This window comes from Anas platyrhynchos, chromosome 10, assembly GCF_047663525.1.
Source record: "Anas platyrhynchos isolate ZD024472 breed Pekin duck chromosome 10, IASCAAS_PekinDuck_T2T, whole genome shotgun sequence".
Classification (NCBI taxonomy): Eukaryota; Metazoa; Chordata; class Aves; order Anseriformes; family Anatidae; genus Anas; species Anas platyrhynchos.
In genome coordinates this window covers 25416866-25430213 of record NC_092596.1, presented here as the reverse complement: position 1 = coordinate 25430213, position 13348 = coordinate 25416866, and the positions used below count along the sequence as shown (strand labels likewise).

Sequence of the window (13348 nt, the reverse complement as noted above, 5' to 3'; positions counted from 1 at the left end):
CGCCTGCCTGGTCTGTCCGGTCTAAAAAGCCAGGAGGATATCAAGACCCGAGAAGCACAGAACAGACACTGCAGAAGCAACACCACAAGACAGACAAACTGAAGGAAACTGTCACGCCTGGTGCACGCACTCACGCTACAAAATACTCCCGCCTCTTCTATTAGCCTGCTGACCCAGCCACAAGCAGCCTGAACGTGACCCAGCCTCAACCACCCTCACAGTAGCACCAAGTCTATTCAGCCAGCTGGCTCCATGCTGCTCTGGCTCCCAGCTCCCATTAGCCACCCCACATATGCAAATACCAGGTGCCCCCAACTTAGCTCTCAAGTTGCTGGAAGGCAAAGTCCCACCGCCTCAAGAAATGCACGGGCACTGATTGTCATCTTAGTCAATTGCCAGGCTCATCATCAGCTGCAAAAACAGAGAAACAGCATTCACTAGGACGCCAGCCCCATTGCTCACCTTCTCCACAATGCTGACTACTGCTGATGCAACATACGGTTCTGCTCACCTCTTCCTCTCCGAATCCAAGCTCCAACAGTGCAGCCAGTATCATCCACACCACCTGGGAAAACAAAGGGATTAAATGACCATTGCGTTCACAACAAGTCAGCCAACTGCGGTTTTTTGTTTGTTTGTTTGTTTTTTGTCTGTGTGTGTTTCCTGTATTTTTTTTAAATCAGTTTTACCTAAACAACGTGCAGAGAGCAGACAAGAGACCTGGGGTGTTTCTAGAAGCAACAATCCCTATGCTTTTGCTGCAGCTTTTAATATTGAAAGAACAGCACAACCATTCAAGAAACTGAAACTTTTTCAAATGGAATTATGTCAAACAGGTTCACCATCACTTGCAAAAACAGAGAACCAGCATTCACTAGCATGCCAGCCCTGATAGCTACCTCTTGGATGTTATAAGTTGCCCCCTTAATTAATTTTCAGAGAGCATTGCATTAATAATAGAAAGGAATTTATTGAGTAAGCAACAGCAAGCAAAACAGCGCTGGGCGGCCGGGGAGTCTCGGCTCCGCCAACGGCGCGCACCTCACCCCCCCCAGGGTCCCTTTTTATATCTTGGTGATTTCAGGATTACGCAGCACGTCCGGGTGTGTTCTGCGACTGCGCGCACTGTTGCTAGGGGGTCGTCTCTGTCCCTCTGGTGGTCGTGAAGATGAAGGCCGTAGTCTTCCTCAACGTTGTGGTTCAACTTCTTTCTTTATTTGGTCATGTTGGCCCAGCGTGAGACAGGAAGGCAGGATGTTGATACACTAGTTTAACAACTTATCAGGAGATGGTTACATGAACTTTGCAGCAGTGTCTTTTGAACAAAAGAGGCTACTGAGATGCAGAAGGAGAGAAGGGGAGAGGGTTCTCTTTTTTGTTACATTAAGCAAAGGAATTTTCATAGTGTCTAGCTAAGCATTATACAGCTCCTTACTTCAGCAGGGAGTTTTCACAACTCCCATTCCTCAAACACAACTCCTTGTTTTTACAAAAGACAATGAACAAACATTTATTGTGTATTACAATCCCTCCTTTTTCTTTTAGTTACTCATTTTGTTCATTGAAGCTCTGCAATGCCTGGCTACTAAGAACTAATGTTTCCTCGATTCCTTTATTGGTACTTATTGGCTCGTATCTGGCATGTATGAGCATTAAATGTGCCGCTTCTAAATGTCCCTTTACAATCGCAATCAATTTATTAAAAATACATGGTCCAAAAGTTAGTGCTATTATTAAGAACAACAAAGGTCCTGTTATTGTTGATAATAAAGTAGTAGGCCAAGGTGAATAATTAAACCAAGATTCGTACCAGCTCTGTCGGGCTTCATTCTCCCGTTTCCTTTTTTTTTTTTCAGCCCTTCCCTGGGTCTTGCCATTGTATCTCTTACCTCTCCAGTGTGATCAGCATACACACAGCATTCCTCTTTCAGGGCTGCACACAGCCCGTCCTGTTGTAAAAAAAAATACCAAATCTAATCCCCTATGATTTTGTAACACTACCTCTGAAAGCAACCTGATAGATTTTCCAGGGCTGAGATGGATTGTTCAATTTGGGTCAGGTCCTCGTCCACAGCAATGCATAAGGAAGTAAATTCTTGATTTTGTTTAACCAATGAGGCTACCCTGGTCCCCACTCCAGCTCCTCCCAGGATTATAAGGGTGGCCAAAGTTAGAGCCGTGAATGGTTCCCATCTTTCCAGATGATGCCTTGCCACTGTGTGCTGGGTATACATACAATCCTCAGGGTGGTATAGAATCCTTGGTATAATTATCACCTGTATACAGAAATCACGAGACACATTAAAGAGTTTTAGTGATAGACAAGGAGTTATGCCCACTCACAAACAAACCCACCTAGCATTGTTGGCTGGGATTAACCACTCGGCTGATTGTTTTCCATTCTCCATGGTATTACACAGGTGACACTTCCCACTAGGAACCGTGCACACACACCTACCACCTCCAGTGACTTGTGTTAGTGTTACCCTTATGTCTGTTCCCCAACTGCAATGTAGAGGGCTGTTCTCGTTTGTGCAGGAGGGCTCCCCAGGATTCCCGATAGCATCATAATATGAAGGCCTTATACTAAAGCATAATCAACAGTGTTTTGTTACATTTGGGTTTGTTTTGTTTAATAATTGGTAGCTGGCATTCATGACCCCCCCATATGTTATTCTCAGCTATGTTATCATTCTCGGCTTTACCTGAGCTCGTAGGGCTGCCGAGGGTTGGAAGTGTAGTATTTTCCGCAGGCTGGATTCCCTGGACATTTTCTGACAATACCTCATTTGGTCCTACTGCCTGGGGCCTATCGGCATCCTCCTTTTTATTAGTATGAGTCCTCCCCTATCTGTTCTGTGTTTGTAAAATCTGACACCTCACATTTTTCCTAGTACCCAGCTAGTATCATCCAAGTTTGTTATACTTATATATAGAACCTTGCAAATTTCTTTATTTCCATGGAAGGTTCCTGTATACCCTATACCATGCCCTCACCACCTGTAACGGGGACCTGCTTGTTGGTTACAACCTTGCGGCCCATATCCCACTTGTAAGAATTTATTCCGACCAGCCCTGAGTGTCCAGTCCATAGCAATGGTTTCACACCCCCAGTATGCACAATAATACATGTTCGGGTAATTACAGTACCCCTTTCCTGGGTTAGAACTTGGGCAGAAATAAAATCCTCATTGGTTAAAGCATGGCTGCACTGACACCAGGTCACATAATGTGATGCGGAAACTGGGAGCACCCGCTGTCGTTGTTTGCTGGATGACGAATTGATCCTTCCATCTGATCAAGCTCCATTTAAAAGGCTGATGGGGATGCGCAGACCCATAGCTGACCAAAACGATGATACTGACTCCCATGTATCATAGGAGGTGGTTGGAGCCCATCTAAATTGTCGGCCCCTCAGTCCCCCACCATTTTCACTTCTCTGCCTCGCTTGTCAGTTCGGTTGCAGCGAACTACAAGGTATCGGTTCTTCTTGGCAGCAGCAGTGTTCTTCAGGGGAACCTACTAGGGAGCCTTTGAAACAGGGCCTCCTCCCCTTCCCACGATACACAGATAATATACAATACTTATCGAGTCTGTCTTAGTGTCAGCTTCAAGTCGTCAGGGCCTGGAGCTGCCTCCCATTTACCTTCCCGGATTGGTCCTTTCACACAGCTGGCATGCGTCCATCCTTTCTGCGCAGTTCGAATAGCCGTTTCTGTGGTAAGCAAAATAACATAGGGGCCTTCCCCATCGTGGTGTTAAAACAGTCTCTTTCCAAGTCTTAATTAGAATTGAGGGTGATCAAGTGGCAATTCCAAGTCATAGGGTATACCATATAGCATTTCAAAAGGAGAAATTCCTACATCAGTTCTGGGCTGTGTCCATATGTTTAACAGTGCAAGGGGTAAGCATTTTACCCAAGAAGCCTTAGTTTCCAGCACAAGTTTTGTTAGTTGTTTCTTAATTTCACCATTCATTCACTCTTCCTTTCCAGAAGGGGAGGGGTGCCAGGGGCTGTGAAAATCCCACTCAATCTCTAAGGCCTGCTTTGATCCTTGCAGTAAAGCTTTACACCCATTCAGTCACGTGGTCAATTAGGACAAACAAGTAACTCAGTAAAGTCTACCTGTATACTTTGGAAAGGTCAAAGCCCTGGCTCCCGTCCCCCTCTAGATAGGTTACAGAAGGCCTTTTTATTTACCTTTTGACATATAGTACATCCTCTGCATGTGTGCTTCTCTAAAATATATATTCCTACACAGACATGCTTTCTTAGAACAACATCACACATTGCTTGCACCTCCCAATGACTCTTCTGATGTAAAACAGTTAATATTTGCCTCATTATCACTTTATTCAGCATTTCTCTCCCATCAGGGAGTATCAATTTTCCTTAAAATGATCCACATATTTGTAACATTAATACCTCCTTGGGAGGTTGTAATTGTTCCAAAATCTTTTTTAGAATTTACCCAAATAGATAGGTGGCCCTGTAAACCCCTGAGGTAAAATTGTCCATCTATATTGTTGCTTTCGCCCCCATTTCAGGGTCTTTCCAGTCAGAGGTGAATATACATGTATGTTTGCTCTCAGGGCCAGAGAGCACTGCATTAATAACACTGTTATTCCAGTCTAACAATTTACTAGTTGAATGCCCAATTTAATCATCAAATCCCTTCCCAACAAGTTAGTCCCTGCCTTGGATACATACAGTAATTGCCCAATGATCATTTTATCCCCTAGTCTCAGCTTGGTATCCCCCAAAAGTGGCACTGTTATCCCAGTCCCTTCTACCCCCATCACATTTAGGGTTTCATTAGTTAATTTAATCCCTGATACTTTACAAGTAACAGCAGTTGGGAGAGCGAGAAACCCCCCCCGCAGACACCAAAGTCAGTGCAGAAGGAGGGGGAGGAGGCGCTCCAGGCGCTGGAGCCGAAGCCCCCCTGCGGCCGCTGGAGAGGCCCCTGGTGGAGCAGGCTGTTCCCCCCTCCCTGATGCTTGGGAAACTGAACAAACACCACAGCAAATATGAAAATATACCAAAACTTCTAGACTGTTACTTAGATAATGCCTACATCACCTTTCCCTGCTCATTCAACTTCGAATACCTTTAACACTTTCAACAAACCTTTTAACACTTCCTTTATCTTTCTCTAGCCTTTACTTTTCTAATGCCGACATCAAAGGCTCAGTCAGGGGCCAACTTAATTCCGTACCTTTTCCCTCCAAGATGCTGAAACAACATCAATATACAACATTTCATCCTGTTTTCCTTCTTTCCACAAAAACAACATTGACTGTAATATGGTGTTATAATTAATACTTCCATTTAGGGGCCACTCCGCTCCATCCTCTAGTTTATAAAGTGGCCACCACTGATTACAATATTTGATAAGAGTTCTTTTACTTTCTGTACCCTTTCACCCCACTATATCCCTCCAATGTGTTAGTATACATCCTAGGGGGCTTTTCCTCGGGATTTCTTTGCTTTGAACTTTTCCTATTGTAATCTGCAGTGGTTAATATTCCACCGTTTTCCTAGAAGCTCTTTACTAGTCAATCCCAATCCCTCCAAAATCCACAATATATAGATACACAAGTAAAATCAGACCACTGTAAATTAACTGCCTGTAGACAATTACACTGGGAACATTTAAACCTGATGAGCCGATAATATGCCTGGGCAAATTTTGTTCCCTTAGACATACACCTCAATGGCAGTTCTTATATTTACATATTTACATATTAACATAGGTATAAAAGAACACTTTAACAAAAATGCCCCGGCTTTTATATATACAATATACAATGTACAATTATTATTCCAGTTAGAATTATTCCTCAGCAGCTGGAAACATTGTGCCAGTTGCCATTAAAGCTCGCTTACCCTCCTCCTGTCTCTTTCTTAAAATCTCGGACGTCCCCAGAGTTAATGGGGACAGCCACATATTCCTAGTCACTGGTCCCTGAACGCTAGAGTCAGAGTCGCTATCAGAGTCTCCCTGGGGTTGCGGATTAGGAAGCCCGGGAGTCGGAGGGGCTGCAGGTGGTGGTGGTGAAATATAGGGAGACAGTGGGGCTGGGATCTCTAATTCTCGGTTTTTCTTCTGCCTCCCATCCCCTCCTTTTTCTTTTAGAGGATATAAATCGGCTCGAGTTTCCAAGCTGATCCACAAATGTCCATATTCACTTTCTTCCAAACTAAAAGGTTCCTTTGAGTTTACATAAATATTTAGGGCCTGGCAAACCCAATCTTCAAAGGACCCAAATACAGGCCAGTAAAGGTGGTCTCCTCGAATCTGTTTACCACCCCAAACTTCAACACAATAATGTATCATTTTTACTTTATTGCTTCCCCGCCTAAAAGGGGAATCCTGCCAATTTTTAATCATTAATCCCAGGGTAACCTAACATCAGACGTTACCCTGCCCATGGGACCAGAAGGCTTACTCTTCTTCTGTCCCATCTTCTGGAGCGCCTTCACACACACACACACAAATCGCTTCCCCCTTTTCGTGGCCCAGTCCCTCGCGGGATGTGGGAACCGCACTACCGAGGGGTCCGCACTCGCTTCGTCCGCAATTGGACGTCTCACAACGCTACGCTCCAGGATACCCAACCCCAACCGAACGGATCACCGGCCTATACTTACTCACTCCTGAGTCTTCGTTCGGTCTTCGTGCACAAAGATTACTAGGGGTTGCCGGCTTTATTTGCTTGCTGCCGAATTTAGGGTTCGTCGGTGAAGGATTTGAATGAAAGTAGTCCTAGCGAAGGCCGCTGAAATCAGCGGGGCGCCCCCTCCGAAGGTCTTTCAATCAGATTGCCTTCATCCGAGTCACGGCACCAAATTTGTTATAAGTTGCCCCCTTAATTAATTTTCAGAGAGCATTGCATTAATAATAGAAAGGAATTTATTGAGTAAGCAACAGCAAGCAAAACAGCGCTGGGCGGCCGGGGAGTCTCGGCTCCGCCAACGGCGCGCACCTCACCCCCCCCAGGGTCCCTTTTTATATCTTGGTGATTTCAGGATTACGCAGCACGTCCGGGTGTGTTCTGCGACTGCGCGCACTGTTGCTAGGGGGTCGTCTCTGTCCCTCTGGTGGTCGTGAAGATGAAGGCCGTAGTCTTCCTCGGCGTTGTGGTTCAACTTCTTTCTTTATTTGGTCATGTTGGCCCAGCGTGAGACAGGAAGGCAGGATGTTGATACACTAGTTTAACAACTTATCAGGAGATGGTTACATGAACTTTGCAGCAGTGTCTTTTGAACAAAAGAGGCTACTGAGATGCAGAAGGAGAGAAGGGGAGAGGGTTCTCTTTTTTGTTACATTAAGCAAAGGAATTTTCATAGTGTCTAGCTAAGCATTATACAGCTCCTTACTTAAGCAGGGAGTTTTCACAACTCCCATTCCTCAAACACAACTCCTTGTTTTTACAAAAGACAATGAACAAACATTTATTGTGTATTACATTGGACAACGCTCACTGCTACTGATACAAAATACAGTTGAGCAATACCTCTCTGTTCCCAGCTCCTTTACCTCAGCTGCTCAGTAGCTCCACATGACAAATGGGCCCGGGCGGCGCCGCGCCGAAATGGGCCCGGGCGGCGCCGCGCCGAAATGGGCCCGGGCGGCGCCGCGCCGAAATGGGCCCGGGCGGCGCCGCGCCGAAATGGGCCCGGGCGGCGCCGCGCCGAAATGGGCCCGGGCGGCGCCGCGCCGAAATGGGCCCGGGCGGCGCCGCGCCGAAATGGGCCCGGGCGGCGCCGCGCCGAAATGGGCCCGGGCGGCGCCGCGCCGAAATGGGCCCGGGCGGCGCCGCGCCGAAATGGGCCCGGGCGGCGCCGCGCCGAAATGGGCCCGGGCGGCGCCGCGCCGAAATGGGCCCGGGCGGCGCCGCGCCGAAATGGGCCCGGGCGGCGCCGCGCCGAAATGGGCCCGGGCGGCGCCGCGCCGAAATGGGCCCGGGCGGCGCCGCGCCGAAATGGGCCCGGGCGGCGCCGCGCCGAAATGGGCCCGGGCGGCGCCGCGCCGAAATGGGCCCGGGCGGCGCCGCGCCGAAATGGGCCCGGGCGGCGCCGCGCCGAAATGGGCCCGGGCGGCGCCGCGCCGAAATGGGCCCGGGCGGCGCCGCGCCGAAATGGGCCCGGGCGGCGCCGCGCCGAAATGGGCCCGGGCGGCGCCGCGCCGAAATGGGCCCGGGCGGCGCCGCGCCGAAATGGGCCCGGGCGGCGCCGCGCCGAAATGGGCCCGGGCGGCGCCGCGCCGAAATGGGCCCGGGCGGCGCCGCGCCGAAATGGGCCCGGGCGGCGCCGCGCCGAAATGGGCCCGGGCGGCGCCGCGCCGAAATGGGCCCGGGCGGCGCCGCGCCGAAATGGGCCCGGGCGGCGCCGCGCCGAAATGGGCCCGGGCGGCGCCGCGCCGAAATGGGCCCGGGCGGCGCCGCGCCGAAATGGGCCCGGGCGGCGCCGCGCCGAAATGGGCCCGGGCGGCGCCGCGCCGAAATGGGCCCGGGCGGCGCCGCGCCGAAATGGGCCCGGGCGGCCTTATTCTGCAGAGAAGGTGAGCCTGCTCACTCTCTAGGCACTGCTGCACTTATGTGGTCAAGAAACTCTACGCCACAGTTTTCCAAAAATAAGGTACCTTTTCTTTTTCTCCAGATCTTTTAATTACGTAGAAAGAAAAATCAAACAGCAGAACTGATTACACACCAAAAAAATAAATAAATAAATTCCATACCACTCACAGGAAAAATCACTAACTTAAGTAGGCTACCTGAGAACCAAAAGGCTATGCTGATGGGTCAAAACACACTACAGGACACTGGAGCCAGGCCCTCCGCTGCACTGAATTAAAACCCATCCCTACACTCACCAAGGTGCAACCCCAACACAAAAAAACAGACACAGCATTTCAGCTTCAACACAGTTTTGGGAACTGCTGGAAAGCATGCTTCATACTCAGCGAGGAGTGCTCAGGCTACACAAGACAGGGCTTCGAGCACCTCTTTGCCTACCAAAGAAGACCGCCATCAGCACCTGCTTTGTTCCGATACTAAACACTAACATCACAGCCCACGTTGCCTGGGACACCTGATAAACAGAAGAGAAAGCAGCCATACCCTTTTCAAGCCATCCCTGCACGTGTCGCTCCTTGATCATCTGCAAGCTCTTCTCAAATCCTCAACCGCTTCTGTGGAGAGCCTGCCACGGCACCTGCAAAGCAAGATGGATACGCTTCGCACTCACCTCGTGCTACTTGGCAGTTCTGCTCCAATCCAGCTCACAACCAGCCCGCCCTTCTCATGCTGCTCCTCAGAGTGCAGCTTGGCCCCACTCAGCCTGTGCGACACACCTGCAAAAGAGAAACAAAAGCATAGGCTGAAGCAGCACCCAAAGCCACAGCACAGCTGGGACAGTTACTCTCAGCTGCTCCCTTACCTCGGCCCCCTCACCTACCCTCAAGGAAGATGCTTCCATCTGCTCTCTTAAGCCAGCTACAACACCTCTGAAATATAAACAGGATTTTTAATGTATTTTGTGTAGTTCAGTAACTGCAGTGACAACTGCACCCCTAAAGTACCTGCTACATATGCTCATCGCTCACCTTGCCAAAAGCAGCTATGGTCAAGTCCCGTGTTGTACACTGTGTTTCACCTTAAACAAATTAAACAAAAGTTGCCTACCAAGTGCTGAACAGTTCCAGAAGGAGCTCTTTCCTGTGACAGGTTCCTCCTAGGGTTTACACATTAATGGGGACAGAAAAGAAATAAAAAAAAAAAAAGCAAAACCCCATATCTGTAAGCTTTCAAGATTCAACAGACCTCCTCAAGCACGCCGTTCAAGCACTATGCACACAGCTGCTCACAAGCAGATATACTCTCCCAAATCCACAGCTGCCAACCACCAGACATGACTGTGCCAGCTTGCCAGCTGCCCTTCAGTACGTGCCCAGAGGCAGACCGGATGTCTTCGCCAACGCAGTCCCATCAATGTATTAGTACACCCATGCACTGCCACATTAATCACTAACTGCCAGGCAGGACAGCTCCAGACCAAACACGTACACACACAGGCACGCCACAAACACTACAAACAAAACACACAACACAAGACACAAGAAAAAGTGACCCACATAGGAAAGCCCTATGGCAACAGCAAGTCAGAACAGGTGCTCTGCACCAGACCCCAGGAGAGACTCAAATGTCACGACACACGACTGGAAGCAACTGCCAGAACTGGGATGATGGAGGCCTAAAAATCCTGCCTTCAAGACAAGAGACCAGAGGGATGGGGACTGAAAACCCCCTAAGAAGACACTTAGGAAATCGATTCCCAAGCAAGAGCTCCTGATGCGGCCCAGATGACTTCTGCAAGAGTGAGGATGGAAACAGACGCGATCTCAAACCGAATATGATGCACAAGACCTGAAACAGATCTGCACTTTCGAGCACTTCTTGTCTTGCAGTCACTGCTTGATCAGAGCCATGAGGACAAAACAAGCATTGAGGCCCTTCTGCACAGCTACCAAGTCGCCTGCCTGGTCAGTCCGGTCTAAAAAGCCAGGAGGATATCAAGACCCAAGAAGCACAGAACAGACACTGCAGAAGCAACACCACAAGACAGACAAACTGAAGGAAACTGTCCTGCCTGGCGCACGCACTCACGCTACAAAATAATCCCGCTTCTTCTATTAGCCTGCTGACCCAGCCACAAGCAGCTTGAACGTGACCCAGCCTCAACCACCCTCACAGTGCCACCAAGTCTATTCAGCCAGCTGGCTCAATGCTGCTCTGGCTCCCGGCTCCCATTAGCCATCCCACATATGCAAATACCAGGTGCCCCCCAACTTAGCTCTCAGGTTGCTGCATGGTAAAGTTTCTCTGCCTCAAGAAATGCACAGGCACTGATTGTCATCTTAGTCAATTGCCAGGCTCATCATCAGCTGCAAAAAACAGAGTACCAGCATTCACTAGCACGCCGGCCATGATGCCCACCTCCTCCACAATGCTGACTACTGCTGATGCAACATACGGTTCTGCTCACCTCTTCCTCTCCGAATCCAAGCTCCAACAGTGCAACCAGTATCATCCACACCACCTGTGAAAACAAAGGGATTAAATGATCGTTGCGTTCACAACAAGTCAGCCAATGGTGTTGGTTTTTTTTGTTACTATTTTTTTTGTGTGTGTGTTTCCTGTATTTATTTTTTAGTCTGCTTTAGCTCAACAGCATGCAGACTGCAGATAAGAAAACTGGGGTGTTTCTAGAAGCAATAATCCCCATGCTTTTTCTGCAGCTTTGAATATTAAAAGGACAACACGACCCAGCAAGTAACTGGAACTTTCTTAACTGGAATTAGCTCAAACTTTTATTCACATTGAAAGAAAAATCTAGGTGCAGAACACATTATACACCAACAAAATTAATTCCATTTCGTCCCCAGAAAAAAATCACATACTCTCATCCCCTCCTGTACCTCAGCCGCCTACCTACCCCACGTGGCACATGCTTCCATCTGTTCTCTTCACCCACTTATAGCACCTCTAAAAGGCAAACTGGGATTTTACTCTATTGGATGTAGGAAAATAACTGCAGTGACAATCGCGCCCCAAAAACAACAGTTACCTCTGCTCATCACGCACCAGAGTCACTGCAGAGGCAGCTTGGGTCAAGAGGTCCTGCACTGCACACTGCGTTTCAGCCTGAACAAAAGAAAAACACAGGCAGAAGATAAACATTCAGCTGCCAGCAGTACCACCCATCCCTCAACAACATAAGCGACCCCAGCTTTACTTTTATCCTTTCAAAACAGCAGGCCACTTGCCTCTGGACCTGCAAATTAGGTCCAAGCTTGAAAGGAGCGGCTAGCATCATCCACACCACCTGGGAACACAAAAGGACAAAATGACCACTGTGCTTGCAAGCACCCACCTGCCACACTGCTCCTCTATCCCAAACAGTCTCACCTCGGACCCTCTGAGGGAAACACCTGAGAGTCTTCCCTTCGCTTCAGATAAGGGATGACCAGGCTGACAACACTCACCTTCCCGCAGAGCTTCGTGACATGAGGATTTCCTTTCCCTCTCCGCAACTGCACAAAGCACCTGCAGAGGCAAGAGAAAAGCACACTCTAAAGCACCTCACAGCCACAGCGTACCTGCTGCAAGACCTCTCTCTTCCCGGCTCCGGTACTTCAGCTGCTCACCAGCTCTAACTCAGATTCTACGCTCACAGCGCCACAGCAAACTCTGCCCAGGCCACACAACACACACTACACAAGCTACATTGCCTAAGACACACAAGCTGGAACGTTCCCGCCCAACAATCAGTCGCATCGCACAGGAAGGATGCTGCACACTCCTAGAAACCAAACCTACCAGTCCTGAGCAGCTCCCCACTTCCTCCTGCCAACCACGCTCAGCACACACACTATTCACCCCTCAAAAAAAAAAAGAAGTTAGAACATGCACACACACAAAGAAAAACAACTGAGCTCCACAAATGCCAAAAAGACATGCGCACACAGCAGCCCTGGCAGGGGTAATCACAGACTTACCCTTTGCAGATGAAAAGGTGACTCTGATACAACTCTGCTCAGTCTCTTGGTAATGCTGCATCTACGCTGTCAAGCCACATGTAGCCGGTAATCAAGCTGGTTTTAGTCCTCTGCAGAATAAAACGAGTGGGTTTATACATCTAGAGATTAAAGTGCAGCTCAAAACAGAAGAGTATCCCACCATCCCAAAAAAACAGTGAGCCAGAAACCTCTATTAAACATTCCTCTATTAAGTAAATTCCAAGCACTTAAAAATTCTAGCAATCTATAGACTCCAGCCTGCCTAGAGAACCCTGCAACTGACTGAAGGAAAAACAAAGCACTTACCCCAAGGAGCAGCCCATGCAGAAGGAGCTCTCTAATGCCATGCCTGGGGCTCATATACCATTTGGCCCCGCCCAGCACCCAAACCCAATCACCTGGAAAAAGGGAGGGGCAAAGCACAAGGAAGTAGAAAGAAAGCAGGAGCAGAAGCAGCTGCTTTTTATTTTTTATTTTTTATTTTTTTTTAAGATCTGCTTTACTTGAAAAACATGCAGAGAGCAGACAGGTGACCTGTGGTGTTTCTAGAAGCAACAATCCCCATGCTTTTGCTGCAGCTTTTAACATTGAAAGGACAACACGACCAGGCCAGTAACAGGAAATCTTTCAAATGGAATTACGTCAAACAGGTTCATCATCACTTGCAAAAACAGAGAACCAGCATTCACTAGCACGCCAGCCCTGACACCCACCTCCTCCGCAACACTGACTACTACTGATGCAACATGCTACTGTGCAATACC

General features: G+C 48.8%; 3 long non-coding RNA genes across 3 annotated transcripts; all 3 read right to left on the bottom strand.

Annotated features, from left to right (window-relative positions):
* Window positions 1-950: 950 nt before the first annotated feature.
* LOC113841050 (uncharacterized) lies at window positions 951-7600 on the bottom strand. Its single transcript, XR_011811730.1, has 3 exons — window positions 6656-7600; window positions 3647-3715; window positions 951-2276 (listed from the first exon to the last, which is right to left on the bottom strand). It is a non-coding gene; the product is annotated as an uncharacterized lncRNA (long non-coding RNA).
* A 1158-nt stretch (window positions 7601-8758) lies between these two features.
* LOC140003310 (uncharacterized) lies at window positions 8759-11720 on the bottom strand. Its single transcript, XR_011811731.1, has 6 exons — window positions 11633-11720; window positions 11051-11104; window positions 9612-10976; window positions 9464-9512; window positions 9127-9359; window positions 8759-9017 (listed from the first exon to the last, which is right to left on the bottom strand). It is a non-coding gene; the product is annotated as an uncharacterized lncRNA (long non-coding RNA).
* Window positions 11721-11837: 117 nt separating this feature from the next.
* On the bottom strand, window positions 11838-12674 carry LOC140003309 (uncharacterized). Its single transcript, XR_011811729.1, has 3 exons — window positions 12564-12674; window positions 12051-12111; window positions 11838-11890 (listed from the first exon to the last, which is right to left on the bottom strand). It is a non-coding gene; the product is annotated as an uncharacterized lncRNA (long non-coding RNA).
* Window positions 12675-13348: the final 674 nt, after the last annotated feature.